Source organism: Microcebus murinus, chromosome 2 (assembly GCF_040939455.1).
Source record: "Microcebus murinus isolate Inina chromosome 2, M.murinus_Inina_mat1.0, whole genome shotgun sequence".
Classification (NCBI taxonomy): Eukaryota; Metazoa; Chordata; class Mammalia; order Primates; family Cheirogaleidae; genus Microcebus; species Microcebus murinus.
The window spans coordinates 23,114,815-23,132,494 of record NC_134105.1 but is presented as its reverse complement, the minus strand read 5'-3'; the positions used below and the strand labels follow the sequence as shown (position 1 = coordinate 23,132,494).

The window sequence follows — 17,680 nt, the reverse complement described above, 5'->3', positions numbered from 1 at the left end:
CCATACTTCTCTATCACCTTAGCCCTGGGCCCAGAGGAAGAACTGAAAACATCCTTTCCCTGGGGACCAGATGGCTTTCTGTTTTCCTTCACAGATGTACCTGTTCTTTGTCTTTCTGGCCAGTGTTTTACTACAAGGAGGATGACCAGTCTGGACAACAGCCAACTTGGAAGATTCTTATCTCCTGGGTACTGCAGCCAGATTTAGCACATTTTCCTGCACCTGAGACAGCAAATGCTTCTTTGGGTCTCTGGAAGAAAGTGTCCTAAGGGTGCTCTTGTGTGAAAAAGGGAACTTGTTTGAAAAAGAGGCAGACAGTCTGGAAATCTCTGAAATGCAAATTATCACCTCAAAACTGCAATTCTCTTGAAGCATCGCCAAGAGAAAAATTAACTTGAGTAAAATCAAAAGAAGTCTGATGGAAGGGCACTAGTTTACAGCAAAACCTGTATTTCTTACCTGGGTTCCAATCCTAATTGCTTGGGCAGCTTACTATCTGAGTCTGTTTTCTTTTCTTCTTCTTCTTCCTTTTTTTTTTCTTTTTTTTTTTTTTTAGTTTACACAAAGGCAATTTATTAACAAGAAATATTATGAGGAGCCCAGTTCACAGACAGTGACCACAGCAACCCCCCCTTCCTGTGGGTGCTGTCGAACAGGACAGGGGTGATGTCCTCAATCCACCCAGTCTTCATACCTGAATAGATCCAGGGTTCTTGGTCCTAGTTCTTCCTGCTGCCTGGAGTTTGATGTGCAAGGGCAGTGATGTCCAGCTCCTTGCACCTCTGGGCCACCTCCTGGGGAGCCAATATGGCAGCACATGATGAGGATTCCTCTCGGTCAGCCTTCACCTTCATCCCACCAGTCACTTGGCAGAGGGTCTCCTTGCCAGAAAGATCAGTGACATGAGCAAAGGTGTCACTGAAGGACACAAAGATGTGGCAAACACCAAATACATTCTCTCCTTCGGCCACCAAGGCTTATGACCTGTTCTTCCTTCTTTTCCTTCCCATTTTGAGGTGCCATTTCTGTGTGTTGTCTCCAGACTCCACACCATAATGAGCTGAGTCTGTTTTCATTTAGACAAAATGGGGATGATAATCCTAATTATGGGCGTGTAAAGAGTGAGATGGTATACTGAAAATGCCTTTGGTAAAGTCTCGTGTTTTTCACTCCTGCAGGAATAAGAAAAAATAAATTAGAGATTCTATGTATCATAAGAAAGGAAGCCTAGAACTCTAGGCCAGAGGCTATGAATAACTTAGGTTCATTCTATTAATAATCCTTTGCAGCATTGCTGTTGTATCGCCCAGACAAGCAGATGAAAAGGCCTGTTGGCACCACCTAGAGGAGAACATGAGTAATGCATTGGAAAAGTTCTCAGCTGGGAAAATAGGGAGTTTCATTTCCTCTTCTTTATACGGCCTTCATTCATTCTGATATATACTACATTTTGGTATGGGATGCAGCAATAAGTAAACTGCAAAATTCCTGGCCCCATGGAACTTACACTCGAGTGAGGGGGGAAACAATCAGATATATAATCTGAATGAGGATAGGTACACTAAAGAAAAGACAGGGAAGGCAGGGCATGGTGGCTCACGCCTGTAATCCTAGCACTCTGGGAGGCCAAGGCAGGAGGATCACTCAAGGTCAGGTGTTTGAAACCAGCCTTAGCAAGACCCTGTCTCTACTAAAAATAGAAAGAAATTAATTGGCCAACTAAAAATATATAGAAAAAAAAATTAGGCGGGCATGGTGCCATATGCCTGTAGTCCCAGCTACTTGGGAGGCTGAGGCAGAAGGATTGCCTGAGCCCAGGAGTTTGAGGTTGCTGTGAGCTAGGCTGATGCCACGGCACTCCACCCTGGGCAACAGAGTGAGACTCTGTCTCAAAAAAAAAAAAGAAAAGACAGGGAAGAGAGTGGTAAATGGTGCTACTTTAAATGGCCACTTTAGTCGTATTTGATACGGGTACATTTTATTTGGGACCTGAACAGAGCAAGGAAGAGAATCGCATGACTATCTAGGAGAGGGGCACACCAGACATGAGGAATAAAGTACAAAGGCCTGTTGGGGGAGCATCCTTGAACTGTTTCCAAAAAAACACACTAAGGGGCCTATATGGCTGGACAAAGCAGGCAAAGACAGGGAGGCTGGTAGATTAGATTGGAGAGGTAGCTGGGGGCAAGATTATGTAGATTAGTAAGAAAAAACTCTGAAGACAAGGAAATTTTAGATTTCTCTGAGGCCAGAAGAGAGATCGTCTTCAAAGCCAGACAGATGGGTGCCTGCAGTAAACTTTCAAGGGGTCTGAAACTAGGAAAGGAGCGTGTCTCGTCACAAGTCCTGCTGGGATAGGCTGTTGTAAAGAAGCTTGTGGCTATAGTAAATGGGTAGTTCTCATTTATTCTGACCTCCTAGTGTGCCGCCTTGTATACAGGGGCTGCCAGGCAAAAAACTTTCATGTCTTTGACTTCCTTGAAACGAAGGTTCTGATATAATTAAGGTGGTTAATTTCTGCCAATTAGATGCATAAAGAAGATGTGAAAGGAAGAAGTGAGTCAGGGGTTATCTTTAGCTAGTTTGGCTATTGCTCCTGCAAGATGTAGAGACCTTAGGTTTCTTGTCAACAGCATTTCAAGGTCCATCAATAGCTCTGTGGTGTTGAAGGTGTTCTGATCCATAAGTGGCAGTTTGTGGTATGTGTTCTTGTAGTCAGCCTGTGGTGGCCCGATTCCTCATTTCCCCAGTGGTGGCAGAAGTAGCAATTCCCATGTAGGCCAGTTCTAGATCTGGGAATCTCCTGGGGGACTAGCCTACAACCCCCTTGCCCAGGCCTAATTTACCTGTATTGAATCCTTTTCTACTTAAAATTGATGGAGGTCGCCTGTAATCCTAGCTCTTGGGAGGCCGAGGCGGGCGGATTGCTCAAGGTCAGGAGTTCGAAACCAGCCTGAGCAAGAGCGAGACCCCGTCTCTACTATAAATAGAAAGAAATTAATTGGCCAACTGATATATATATAAAAAAAATTAGCCGGGCATGGTGGCACATGCCTGTAGTCCCAGCTACCCGGGAGGCTGAGGCAGAAGGATCACTCGAGCCCAGGAGTTTGAGGTTGCTGTGAGCTAGGCTGACGCCACGGCACTCACTCTAGCCTGGACAACAAAGCGAGACTCTGTCTCAAAAAAAAAAAAAAAAAAAAAAAAAAAAAAAAAAATTGATGGAGGAGTATTGTTTCCTGCAATTACTGACTAATACAGTATTTGGTTCCAAAAGTAGTTACAGGCAACAGGTCCTCAAAGATGAGACTTTTGGATTAGTTATGACTGAGTTACATTTGAAGAGAATGATAATTGTAAACTGGTAGGCAAAGGTTACTTATGCCTGTGGTCACCTGAAATATCTTTTGGAGGAAAGACTGGCAGATCAAGGGGCTGCTGTGATAGACCATCATGTAAGAAATGAGGACCTAGATGGTGGTGACTGTGCTAGAGGGGTTAAAGGAAGAAAATGAAAAGCTCGAAACTTCTATTTTTTTCTTTTTAATTTTAAAAAATTATTTACTTAATCTTTTTTTTTTCCAGTTAGCTAGAAGAGAAGTCATTCATAGAAAGTTCTAAATTTTAAGTTTAAGGCATGCACAGGAGAGCCCAAAAAGAATTTTATCTCTTGTAGCTGCAAGGCTGATGTACATGAAAATCAAATGGAGATCTGGGTCATTGAATTACAACATAAGCTTAATTCATAGCTTTACTAGGCCTCTTATGTGAAAGTTAGGGCGTTGTCTGGGAAAGAGTAGGACCTACTGCTGTGAACCCACAATCTCCACCTAGCTTCTCTTAACCAGCAGAGGCAGCCCTTCTTCCCCTCACAGATATGGCTGATTCTATTGCGTGGAGACCCTGGGGTAGTTACCTTGAAAGGGATGCCAATACTTCTCATGCCCCACCCACTCCCTCTCCGTGCTGCCAGATCTAACTAGACTCAGATCCCAATATGCTTCTGAAAGGCAAACAACATCTGATCTGAAAGAAGATTTACAGAATTGTAAGATTTTGCTAATTTGTATCAGTAGAAGCCTGGGGAGTGTATGTGGACTGGATTCTAAAGCTGCTAGACCCAGAAAAAAGGATCAAAAATTTACTTTAGTCTCGGTTGAATTGATCAATATAGGCATACAGAGATTCTGGATTCAGTATATTGGCTTGAGCAGGTAAGAATGGCTCTTAGCCAGTTGGTTGGATGAACCCTGGACTTTAAAGTGGCCTATACTCAATGAAATTGAGATGCCGGGAATTCCTTAGTACAGCATTGGAAGAAGAATCAAAATCATGGTGATAGAAATGTTGGTTATAGATGTATATCATATGTGTGACCTACTTATCTCCTAGGTTTTGCCGTCCAAAATTGCCCAGAGGTTATTCCTTTCACTGAAGAATTGGAAAGTACATAAATAATGGAGATACCTCATCTTGCCAAGTGCTGTAGTGCATAGTGCTGGGAATGAAGCTAAGAGATGCTGCCATTGAGATGGGATCCCTGTTATGTATCAGTAGGGATGACGGGAGCCTGCAGTGACGGGGCCAAGGGGTAGTACCACAGCAGCAGAGCTGGAGTGATGAAATATATGGTAACCTGCTAAGGTCCCACTTGGTTTATATAACACAAAACAAGACTCAGGGAAATAAGAGGCCTATTTAGAGTCACCAAAATGGAGAGTTATGGATACTCAATTCTCAGAGCTGAGGTCACTGAATAAAGGGGTGCAGGGCACCCTGAAGGAAGCACCCAGCAATACCACCATAACTGTATCATAAATCTAGTTTTCCCCAGAGGGGTCTTAAGCCATCTACCTTCGCACCTGCGCTTAGGGCAATGGAAATACAAAAGCCTTTAGGCATTCCTTGGAGAATGGCCCTAAACCAGCTCAAGTCCCAAGGGACCTAAAAGGTTTTTATGATCCACTAGTTAGAATAGGGGATTTGGGGGTGTTATGGGTTGAATTGTGCCCCTCCAAAATCATATTGAAGTCCTAGCCCCCAATACCTCAGGTTAGGGTGATGCAGCAGAAGCCAAGGAAGACCAAGGATGGCCAGCAAACCGGAAGGAGCTGGGACAGGCGTGGAACAGAGTCTCCTTTACAGCCCTCAAGAGGAACCAGCCCTGCCAATGCTTCGATCTGGGACTTCCAGCCTCCAGAACTGTGTGGCAATACATTTCTGTTGTGTGTGCCACCCAGTTTGTGGTACTTAGTTATGGCAGTGCTGGCAAACTAATACATGGGGGCTGAGTGATAAAAAGGAGTTTGGGCGTGGGTCTATCTCACATACCTATTCTGTGGTCATTCCCTGGTTCCTGTAGGCACAGTTGTAATAGACACACTTGGCAATGGTACAATCTTCACAATGACTGACTGGCCCATGGAGTGAAAGCTTTTGTGGTGAGGAGAGCAAAGTGAACCCCTGGCATTGCCCTTTCCCACCAAAATCATAAATCAAAAGCAAGAGGGAAGCATGGATATTGGTGCCACCATTGGAGTCTGAGAAACTCAGGAATGATGATTCCTATCTTATCCACATACTTGCTTGGCCTATGCAGGACTTGATTTGTAGTTGTTATTTCAGATATAATCTCTTTATGAAGCAAATAAACACCTGCTCCTGCCATCTGTAGTCATGCAAGTGAATACAAATATTGACCTGGAGGCCGGGTGCGGTGGCTCACGCCTGTAATCCTAGCACTCTGAGAGGCTGAGGCGGGTGGATCGCTCAAGGTCAGGAGTTCGAAACTAGCCTGAGCAAGAGTGAGAACCCGTCTCTACTAAAAATAGAAAGAAATTAATTGGACAACTAAAAATATATAGAGGCCGGGCGCGGTGGCTCACACCTGTAATCCTAGCACTCTGGGAGGCTGAGGCGGGCGGATTGCTCGAGGTCAGGAGTTGGAAACCAGCCTGAGCGAGACCCCGTCTCTACTAAAAATAGAAATAAATTAATTGACCAACTAAAAATACATATACAAAAAATTAGCCAAGCATGGTGGCGCATGCCTGTAGTCCCAGCTACTCGTGAGGCTGACGCAGTAGGATCGCTTGAGCCCAGGAGTTGGAGGTTGCTGGGAGCTAGGCTGACGCCATGGCACTCACTCTAGCCTGGGCAACTAAGTGAGACTCTGTCTCAAAAGAAAAAAAGAAAAAATAAATATATATATATATATATATATGTAGATAGATAGATAGATAGATAGAAAAAATTAGCCGGGCATGGTGGCGCAAGCCTGTAGTCCTAGTTATTCAGGAGGCTGAGGCAGGAGGATCACTTGAGCCCATGAGTCTAAGGTTGCTGTGAGCTAGGCTGACGCCACAGCACTCTAGCCTGGGCAACAGAGTGAGACTCTGACTCAAAAAAAAAAAATTGACCTGGAATATGCTTTTTCCTCTAGCCCAAAGAGAAAAAAAACATCCAAAGCAGATTACTTTCACCTGTCGGAGTCAATAGTCTATCTTACTGTCCTCCCTCTGGGTCATATCACCTCTGCAGCTCTGCCAAGGTCTAATCTGCAGGCACTTTAATCATCTCACATCTTCTAGAACATTGTTCTATGTGTTTTTGGACCTAAGTAGTAGCAGGTATCTAAATGCCTTGGTAAAATACATGTTCTAGAGGACAGGAGATAAGCTCTGTGGAAATGAGGGGAATTTCCACCTCCATGAAGTTTTTAGGGGTTGAGAGAAGTAGCCTGGAGGATAGCAGGTTATTCCCTCTAGAGTAAAAGATGAGTCATTGCGCTGTACACCCCCACCACTAAGAACAATCCCGAACACTGGAAGGGTCTCTTTTTTTTTTTTTTTGAGACAGAGTCTCACTTTGTTGCCCAGGCTAGAGTGAGTGCCATGGTGTCAGCCTAGCTCACAGCAACCTCCAACTCCTGGGCTCAAGTGATCCTTCTGTCTCAGCCTCCCGAGTAGCTGGCACTACAGGCATGCGCCACCATGCCCGGCTAATTTTTTCTATATATATTAGTTGGCCAATTAATTTCTATTTATAGTAGAGATGGGGTCTTGCTCTTGCTCAGGCTGGTTTTGAACTCCTGACCTTGAGCAATCCTCCCGCCTTGGCCTCCCAGAGTGCTAGGATTACAGGCGTGAGCCACAGCGCCTGGCCTGGATGGGTCTCTTGATTTCCGCATTGACACACAACAGGTTTGGTTATGCTGCACTGACTTGTTTACCAAGTTACCCATAAGGCTACAAGTTTTGATGGGCCCAGAGGAAGAGAATACTGACCTGTTGATACAGGCTGCAGTGTAAGCAGTTTGGGTTTTAGGACCTAACAGATCCAGTGGTGTGTGAAGTCGCTTGGCAAAGGAGGATGCTGTATTCACTTCCATAGGAGAAGCACAGCACAAGGCCTTAAGATTTTGGAGTCCAGCCATGCTATCTTCGGCAATGGCTATTCTCCTTTTGAGAAGCTGATGTGGGCTTTTTTTTGTTTTGTTTTGTTTTTGTTTTTGTTTTTTTTTTTTGAGACAGAGTCTCACTTTGTTGCCTAGGCTAGAGTGAGTGCCGTGGCGTCAGCCTAGCTCACAGCAACCTCAAACTCCTGGCTCAAGCAATCCTTCTGCCTCAGCCTCCCAAGTAGCTGGGACTACAGGCATGCACCACCATGCCCGGCTAATTTTTTCTATATATATTAGTTGGCCAATTAATTTCTTTCTATTTATAGTAGAGACGGGGTCTCGCTCTTGCTCAGGCTGGTTTCGAACTCCTGACCTCAAGCAATCCGCCCGCCTCGGCCTCCCAGAGAGCTAGGATTACAGGCTTGAGCCACCGCGCCCGGCCTGATGTGGGCTTTCTACTGAGCCCTGCTTCATGCCCTGGGGAGACCGGCTGGACACGTGCTAACAGTTGGATTATGACAGGTCTCTTCCGTCACAGAGATGGTGGCGATTGTCCTCACTGTAAGAGACACCCATTCTAGGTGTGGGTTGTTTCCATGCATGCCAAGCCTGAACTGTTCACCAAGAATATATTTTAAATGAGAAAAATCCCAATTTTACCAAACCAAAGATGTTTCCCCCCCAATTATCCTCAATTTGATTATATGTTCACTTTGAGAAGCTTAGTGGTTAAGTGGATGGTTTCCAGAGCCAGAATGCCTGAGTTAGGATTCTAACTCCACCATTTAAGGAGTTTATGGCCTTGGGCAAATTATTTAACCTGTCTGTCTCGGTTTCTTCATTTGGGATCGTGAGGGTTAAATGGCTACATTTATCTCTTACTGTTGTGCCTGTAGTACTGTATGGATGTGCCAGCCTCATTTTTGTCATTTATTACCATGATCATCATCATCCTTGTCATCGTTATTATACAAGAACTTACCAGGTGCCTTATCATCGCGTGGTATTGCACGCAATATTGCCTCTCAGCAAGTGAGGCAAGGGGCTAAACCCATGGGACTATCCCAAAGCAACTGGCCTTCACGAAATAGTGAAATGGCTCACTAAAGACTCGTGTACAGCACCAGCTGGGAATTACCTTGTGAAGTTGAAGTTCTGTCCTATAGGATGAGGTATATGTTCTGAACCAGTGACCAATATATGGTACTCTTCTTCCATAGTCAGGCTTTATGGGTCTAGGAACCAAGGGATAAAAGTGGGTAATGGCATGTCTTGTTAATACTCCCAATAACCACTCACAAAATTTCTGCCTCTTGTTTCTGTGACTTTGGTCTTTGTTAGTTTAGAAGTCTCAATACTCAGAGGAGAAATATTTCCACCAGGGCACAATGAGTCCATTGAACAGGAAATTTTCTGGCCAAATGGGGGTCCTCATCCAAAACAGAGTGACTGATCCCAATCATCAAGGGAAACGGGGTTCCTGTTGCCCAGCGGGGGCAGGAAGGGGTATGCTAGAACCTAAGGAGCTTCCAAGGCTACTTCTAGTACTGTCATATTTAGGAGCAAAAATGCTAAAAGGCTAGACCATTAAGGGCTCAGTTCCTTTAGGAATAAAGAGTTGGGGCACCCACCAGGTAAAGAACTTCATCCAGCTGAGGTCCTGGCTGAGGGCAAAGAACATGGAATGAATGATGGAGAGAGAACTATATGAACATAAACAATGAATCCATGAAAAGCTGAGAAATGAGGACTAGATTAGCACTTCATATTTTCTTCCCTGCTCTATTGTGTATGTATTTATAAACAACTCCTCCCCCCTCAACATTTCCCTAGTATAAGAAGTGTGTTACTGCTGCTAACTTGATAATTTAGTCTTTAGGTTACAGGCTATTGAGGCAGAATTGTAACTGGGCCAGAATGAACATCACCCAGGGATGGATCAGACATGTGATTGATGGGATTTGGGGTCTCTCATTTTAAGGAGGGAGTTTAAAGCTCTAAAGGCCAAAGGAGTAGATTGGTGTAGATGTGGTGAATTCACTCTCAGCGTCCATTCCAGCCACTTCCTCGTACTGCAGAGACTACAAAGTTAAACACTTCATTTCCCACACTCCCCTGAAGATACCATTCTGCATACAAATTAGGGTCTACCCCATTGACAAATGAATAGATAAAGAAAATGTGGTGTATATATGTGTGTGTGTGTGTGTATACACACAATGGAATACTATTTTGCCTCAAAAAAAGAAAGAAATTCTGTCATTTGTGACAACATGGATGGAATTGGAGGACATCATGCTAAGTGAAATAAGCCAGGCACAGGAAAACACATGTTCTCACTTATATGTAGAACCTAAAACAGTCGAATTCATAGAAGCAGAGAATAGAATGGTGCTCATTAGAGGTTGTGGTTGGGAAGAATGATGGTAAAAGGCTCAGAGAGGAGGAATAAGTTTATTTTATTTTTTATTTTTTGAGATCTATCACATAGCATTGTGAATATAGTTAATAATAGCGTATTATCATACATTTGAAAATTGCTAAGAGAGTAAATTTCCAATGTTTTCACCACAAAAAGTATTTGAGGTGATGGACATGTTAATCCGCTTGATTTAATTCTTTCACATTGTATTCATAAGTCATAACATCACTTTGTGCTCCATAAATATATACAACTATAATTTGTCAATTTACAATTAAAACTAGAAATAAATTAAAATAATTTAAATAAATTACAAATAAATAAAGTAATTAATTTCACTATTAATTAGCCTAAAAGAATATTAGGCTCAACAGATTGCAACCATTTATATAAGACTTGGGAGGGGAAACTGAGGCCAAAGCCATCTCCCAGCTGTGTGGTTGTTGCTGCAGGTTTGTGGCAACTTTGGGCTACTGTTCAGCAGCACTGCAACATCCACTCACTAGTTTGTGGGTGTCAGGAAGCAGCTGCAGCAGCAGAGGTAGCTTTCAGATCCTTAGATTGCAGCCACAGTGCGGTATGTGGGTGGGGGGTGTTTAACCATCCTATTTTTAAACACTGAGATAGAATTTGTGTAACAGAAAATTCGCCATTTTAAATTATACAATTCAGTAGATTTTGGTCATTCACAAAGTTGTACAACTATCACCACTAATTCCAGAACATTTCCGTCATCCCCCCAAAAGAAATCTAGTGGCAATCAGTCCTAACTACCTCTTGCCTCCATCCTTGGAACTGCTAATCTACTTTCTGTCTCTATGAATTTGCCTATTCTGGACATTTTGTGTACATGGAATCATACAATATGTAGCCTTTTGTGCCTGCCTTCTTTTACTTGGCGGGAGGTTTTCAAGGTTCATCCGTGTTGTTAGGATGTATCTGTACTTCATTCCTTTTTATGGCTGATAGTATTTCACTGGGTATTGCATGGATATTGTATGGATATACCATATTTTGTTTATCCATCAGTTGATGGACATTTAGGTTGTTTCCACTTTTTTGGCTATTGTGAATAATCCTGCTGTGAATATTGGTGTATAAATATCTGTTCGAATACCTGCTTTCAATTCTTTTGGGACCATACACAGAAGTGGAATTACTGGATCCTATGTTAACTCTATTTTAATTCTTTGAGGAGCTACTCTACTGTTTTTCCTACAGCTGCACCATTTTACCTACTAGCAATACACAAGAGTTCAGATTTCTCCACATCCTCACCTGTATTTGTTTTTTTCTATCTTTTTGCTTACAGCCATCCTAGTAGATATGAAGTGGTATCTCGTGGTCTTCATATTTCCCTAATGATTAATGTTGATCATCTTTTCATGTGCTCATTGGCCACATGTATATTTTCTTTGGATAAATGTCTATTTGAATCCTTTGCCCATTTTTTAATTGGGTTTTTTGTCCTTTTTTTGTTGAGTTGTAAGAGTTCCTTATATATTCTGGATACAAGTCCCTTAATGGATGCATGATTTGCGAATATTTTCTCCCATTGTGTGGGCTGTCTTTTCTCTTGGTGTGTTCTTCAATGCAGTGTGTTCTTCAATCCCAGCAGCGGCCTCCTGACTTGTCACCTCCCTGACCATGCCAGTCACTAGCTATTTTGGAGTCTTGTCCTGAGAGTTGTTCCTGGAACCCACTACTAGAGCCCACATCCTGAAGCCCACCCCTTCAGCCCTTCCAGCTATTTGTTTAAACATCTAATTCCCCATATTAAATCCCTTTCTACTTAAAATAATTAGAGTGACTTCTGTTTCCTATAAACAGCATCACTCGAACCCTCAGAGCAAGGACATGATACTTCAGTTTGCTAGAGCCAATGATGTGCAGCTGAACTGTAATAATGACAAATGCCTAGAAAGGCATAATTGAAAGCACCTTTGAGATCCTCCGATCCAACCCCTTCATTCAACAGAGAAGGACATGAAGGCATAATGAGGAAGACACAAAACCATGAAGCTGAGCGCCTGCACCTCCCTCAGCCTCCTCCCCACCTGAGCTGATCTTGCTTCATGGAATCACTGTGATCTAGGTCACGTACATCGAATGAGGCAGGCCCTGCCAGCCTCGCTGTAGCTGATTGGACACAGAATTTGGGCCCAAGCCAAATGCTACTGTGAACAAGCTAGACAAGACGGAGGCCAGCAGCCCGTGTGAGACTGTCTGGGATGGGGAACTTTCGTGCTGGGAGCACGCCCAGAGGGCCTGGCGCCACAGCACGATCTCGGACACTGTGCCTGTTCTCCGGGGACACGCTCGGGACTGCTGAGAGGGTCCCCCGAGAACCTTGGCTCCTCTGTGTCCTTACCACAGCCCCCATTACCGAACGTCGTCTGAGCCTGGCTCCTCCTCGCACTCCTGAAGGAGCTCATGAACATACCGGAACCTGGCCACTGATTTTCTGGAAAAGACAGAGCCACACTGCAAAAGAAGCAGGCCACAAACCCAGCCCTGATGTGCTAGACATCACGCTGTACGTGCCCTGGCCTGGCCATCTGCCGGCCTGAGAGAGAGGGCTTCCGAGTGGAGCGAGACAATGTGAGCAGACTGCCGACACTGCGTGGTTGCCTTCTGCAGCCCCAGTTGTCATCAGAAGGACCCAGCAAGGACAGGGGAGCTGGCCTTCCCCAGAACCTGCACTGCAGATGCTGCTAACTTCATTTTGGGGGATCTGCCTCTGTGAGCGGTTCTGGATACAAGTCTAGATCTGGGTATGGTTCCCTGCGAGGGCCTCGTCAGGCACCTGCCTGGGAGGAAATTCATTCACTATTTGCTGTATCTTCAGGGCCTGAGCTGGACACAGTTATCGGGATACCCACGGACAGTCAACCAGGCCGGGGACCATAATATCCTGAATTAAAACAAACAAATAACAACAACAAAAAAAACATCACGCCTGTAATCCTAGCACTCTGGGAGGCCGAGGTGGGCAGATTGCTCGAGGTCAGGAGTTTGAAACCAGCCTGAGCAAGAGGGAGACCCTGTCTCTACTATAAATAGAAAGACATTAATTGGCCAACTAATATATATACAAAAAATTAGCCAGGCATGGTGGCGCATGCCTGTAGTCCCAGCTACTCGGGAGGCTGAGGCAGCAGGATTGCTCGAGCCCAGGAGTTTGAGGTTGCTGTGAGCTAGGCTGACGCCAAGGCACTCACTGTAGCACAGGCAACAAAGTGAGACTCTGTCTCAAAAAAATAAAATAAAATAAAATAAACAGCACTGGAAACCAGGTATGAATGAGAAGGGAATTGACTTTCTTTTCTCGTAAACCTTTAACCCATGAGTGCAGGAAAGGAGCAACCAGAAGAGAAGAGCTAGGAATGGACGGGCAACAGCGGCCGGGCAGGCGAGTCTCAGGAGGGAAAGCGTGGCTAGCTGACACGCAACACAGGCCAACCTGGCCTAGGGCTTCATTTGTCACGTTGGAAGTAACTTGTCACTTTAGAGAGAGCAATTCCAGAAGATGACAGCCATAGAAAATTGATTTCATCTTGTTGAGGAGTGAGTAGACGATGAGGTAGAGATGGTAGACAGCTCTCTAGTAAGAAGGGAAGATTACTTTTTACTGGGAGAGACTTAAATATGTTGGGAGGCTCAGGAAAAAACAGTGGAGAGGGAGGGAGTGAAGATAGAGGAAGATAATGAATGGTGCTCTGTCCCTAAGAAGGTAGAGGGGCTGGGTGAGGTGGCTCATGCCTGTAATTCCGGCACATTGGAGGACCGCTTGAGGCCATTAGTTTGAGACCAGACTGGACAAAAAGCCAGATCGTGTCTCTACAAAATATAATTAAAATTAGCTGGGTGTGGTGGCACACATCTGTAGTCACAGCTACTCGAGAGGCTGAGGCAGGAGGATCGCTTGAGCCCAGGAGTTTGAGGTTACAGTGAGCTACGATGATGCCCCTGCACACCAGCCTGGGTGACAGAGTGAGACCTTGTTTACAAAAAAAAAAAAAAGATAGAGGGAGAAAGAGGAGTGAGATCAAGGGCATAGGCAGAAAGGTTGGCCGTGAACATGAGAAAGGGCCTCTCCCCTGCCAGCTTCAAGGGGAGCTGGAGATGACCCTGAGACTGAGTTTCCTTCTCAAAAGGGGATACTCTGCACAACAAGAAGATATAAAATGGCTGTTACAAACAGATGGCTGATAAATATCAGTCTTTTCCTCCCCTTCCTTGCTGTGCAGTTTCAGTCCTCCGAGGATACATGTGACGTCACTCTGGGATGTGACAAGGCTAAAGAACTCAGCTAGAGCTGGAGAAATTAAATTAAACCCAAACTTTTCTAGCATCCCAGCAGAGTAGAGACTGGTTTCTCCTGGGTTTCCTGAGCTGAGAAGATGTAAGAGTGGATCTTCCAGAGGCCACTGTGTGGAGAGAGACTGCTGATATTGGAACTAACACAGAGGAAAGCAGAGCTGAGAAATTGAGAGAGGGCCAGAGACAGGACTTCGTCTCACTATATCAGATAACATCATTTTAATGCCAGAATCTAACCATGCTTACAGCGCCTGAACTTTTTAGTGACATAATCCAACAAATTTCGTCCCTCTACCCAAAGCCCATTTCAGTTAGGATTCTGTCACCTGTGACTGAACAGAAGTTCCAACTGATACAAGAAGTGACACATTGCTAGTGACGGTCTGTCACACTTGGAATTGTCTGAGTTGAGGGGGTTGCAGAATGGTGAGGATGCCCCAGTCCCAGGCTGGGAGGCGGCTGTGCCCTCCCCGAGATGCAACCGCCCAGCCAGGGGGTCCTGAAGCTCGGATCATGTACCTTACATAGCTTTAGGGGACTTGGGAGAAATACATCAGGAGGTGACAATGTGCCTGGCTATTTTCCCAAATCTTCAGTTCAAAGTCCAGAAAGAGACAAATGTTGCAGAGAGAATAACAAAAGTAATAAAAAGCTAACATTTATGAGATACTCATTCTGTGCCCGGCACCATATTAAGTGCTTTACACATATTAATTCATTTAATCTTCACAATAGCATAAAGAATTCCTCATTTTATAGTCAAGGAACCGAGGCACAAAATCATTGCACAAGGTCATGGAGCTAGACCATGGCAGAGCTACGACTTGAATCCGAGCAGCGGGGCCACTGCTGTGCTCCCACAGCTGTGCTCACACGCGGCCTGTAGCCAACAATCCGAGCTGATTCGAGGTGCGGTGGTGATGTGCTCTGCAGGATTGAAAAAGCTCATCTCTTGACGTCAGAGCTAAAATGAGTGGGAGCCACGCAGCCCCTGCCAAGCCCTTCCGACCTTTCCCCACTTAGAGGACGATCAGCCTTATGTGAAGAGCTTTCCACTGGACGCGGCCGGGAGGTCGGTGCAGGCCGGCTGCGCTGCTGCCCCCGTGCCTGGGGTTCCCGTTGCTCCAAGGCAGAGGTGAACAGGGCGGCCTTGACCTGAGCCCTGGGTGGCTCCTGTTGCTAAGACAGATGCCCTCCCTTCCCCCAGCTAATCAAGATCCAAGTCTAAATTCAGGAACTATAATTCACAATTCTTCTGACTTTGTTATTCGCCCGTGGTGTCATCCAAAGGCGAATAGATCAGAAAACTTACATCTTTAAGGGAGTGGTTTTACCAGAGAAACCCCAATCCTGGCAAATGGAAGCCTGTGACTGATCAATCCCTAAGATGGTGTCCCCGCCCCAGACAGTACCAACAGGAAAGCCTCAAATCCTTCTAAGGTGTGGATAGGGGAGAGCTCTAACACGGCAGACTGGCCAGGCATGGAGTCCTTGCTGTTCTTAAAATACTATATCCCATGTTCCCCTTCTGTGGTTTTCCAAATGAGATTGCTTGTTTATAAATATCATCTTGTTTTCCCTCTGCCAATGTACCAGGGTATTTGGGGCTGATTAACTTTAGTATTTATCTACAGCAGTGTTTCCCAAACTTTTTGATCTCAGGACCCCTTTACACTCTTACAAACTTTTGAAGACCTGAAAGAGCTTTTGTTTGTGTGGTTTATATTGTTGATATTTGCCATATTGTAAATTCAAATTAAGAATTTAAAAAATATTTATCTAAAAACAAAAATGATGAACCCATTGATGTTAACAGAGAGAATACATTTTTATTTTTTCTTCAGCCATTTTCCATTAGTAGAGACAGAACACATTTTTAAATGAACAATAACTGCATTTTCAAATCAAAAACATGGTTGAGAAGAATGGCATTGTTTTACATTTTTGGAAATCTCTTTAATTCTGGCTTCCTGAAAGATATCTAGATTCCTATATCTGCTTCTTTATTCAGTCTGTTGAGAAATGGTGTTCTGGTTGAAGTACATGAAGAAAATTCAGTCTCACACACATATATAGCTGGAAAAGGGTACAGTGACATCTCGTTGCATTGCGCTTCACTTTATTTATTTATTTGCAGAGGCTGCATTTTTTACAAATTGAAGGTTTGTGGCAACCCTGCATCAAGCAAGTCTGTTGGTTCCATTTTTCCAACTGCATGTGCTCCCTTTGTGCCTCTGTGTCATGTTTTGTGTCATTCTCACAATATTTCAAACTTTTTTCATTATTTTTCATCTGTTATGGTGATCTGTGATCAGTGATCTTTGATGTCACTATTGTATAGTCAGTGTCACTTAACAATGGGGATACTTGTGTACAGTGCTCTTGACATAAGTAACTCTTAGAAAAAGACTCCATCTTCTCTTTCGAAAAGCATCATGCTAACAGGGACCAGATGTTCTCCTAATGAACGGAGACTACACCCAACCAGACAAGGGTATTCTTGTCTATCAGCCCTCACCAGAGGATTCGGGGACTTGAAAAAGAGCAGGATTTCGCCAGTTTGACATGGCTATTTCAATAGACACCGTCTTGCTGTCACTCGTGATCAGCACCAAGCACCTGCTGCCAAAGAGTCTGCTCAAATCAAGGACTCTTCCTTGCAAAACATTGACAACTGTCTGGATCAGCCCAGGACACTCTCCCTGTCCATGACACTCTCCTTGGACTGGTTTGTTAATCTCTTTTCCTATCCCCTTTTCTCTCTTTTTTTTTTTGAGACAGAGTCTCACTCTGTTGCCCGGGCTAGAGGGCCATGGCGTCAGCCTAGCTCACAACGACCTAAAACTCCGGGGCTCAAGCAATCCTTCTGCCTCAGCCTCCCGAGTAGCTGGGACTACAGGCATGCGCCACCATGCCCGGCTAATTTTTTTCTATATGTTTTTAGTTGTCCAGCTAATTTCTTTCTATTTTTTTAGTAGAGACGAGATCTTGCTCTTGCTCAGACTGGTCTTGAACTCCTGACCTTGAATGATCCGCCCGCCTCGGCCTCCCATAGTGCTAGGATTACAGGCATAAGCCACCGCTCCCAGCCTCCTTTTCTCTTAAATGTAAATGTTACTCTGCTTGATATGAAAATTTGACTTTATAATAACATTTATATATTAAGCATACTACTATGTACGGTTCACAATAGTGACTGACCTGTGGATCAACTTGAACCTGTGTGTTCATGGCTCAGATGACCAGGTGACCAGACAGTACCATGAAGGATTACCTCCTTGGGAACACCACGTAGCTTGTGGCTTTCTATGGCTGAATATACATCAGTAAAGCTCTGATCCTGTGGAAAGACACAAACATGCATAGACCTAGTTGTGTCTGACCTTGAGCAACTCACTACTGATACATTCTGAGAAAGGTGTCATTAGGCAATTTCATCATTGTGCAAACATCATAGTGTGTACTTATATAAACCTAGATGGTACAGCCTGCTACACACCTATGCCATATGGTACAGCCTATGGCTCCTAGGCTAC

At 44.4% G+C, this 17,680-nt stretch overlaps 1 pseudogene; it reads right to left on the bottom strand.

Moving 5' to 3' along the window:
• Positions 1–575: 575 nt before the first annotated feature.
• On the bottom strand, positions 576–1,032 carry LOC109731339 (small ribosomal subunit protein uS11-like; annotated as a pseudogene).
• Between the last annotated feature and the right edge of the window lie 16,648 nt (positions 1,033–17,680).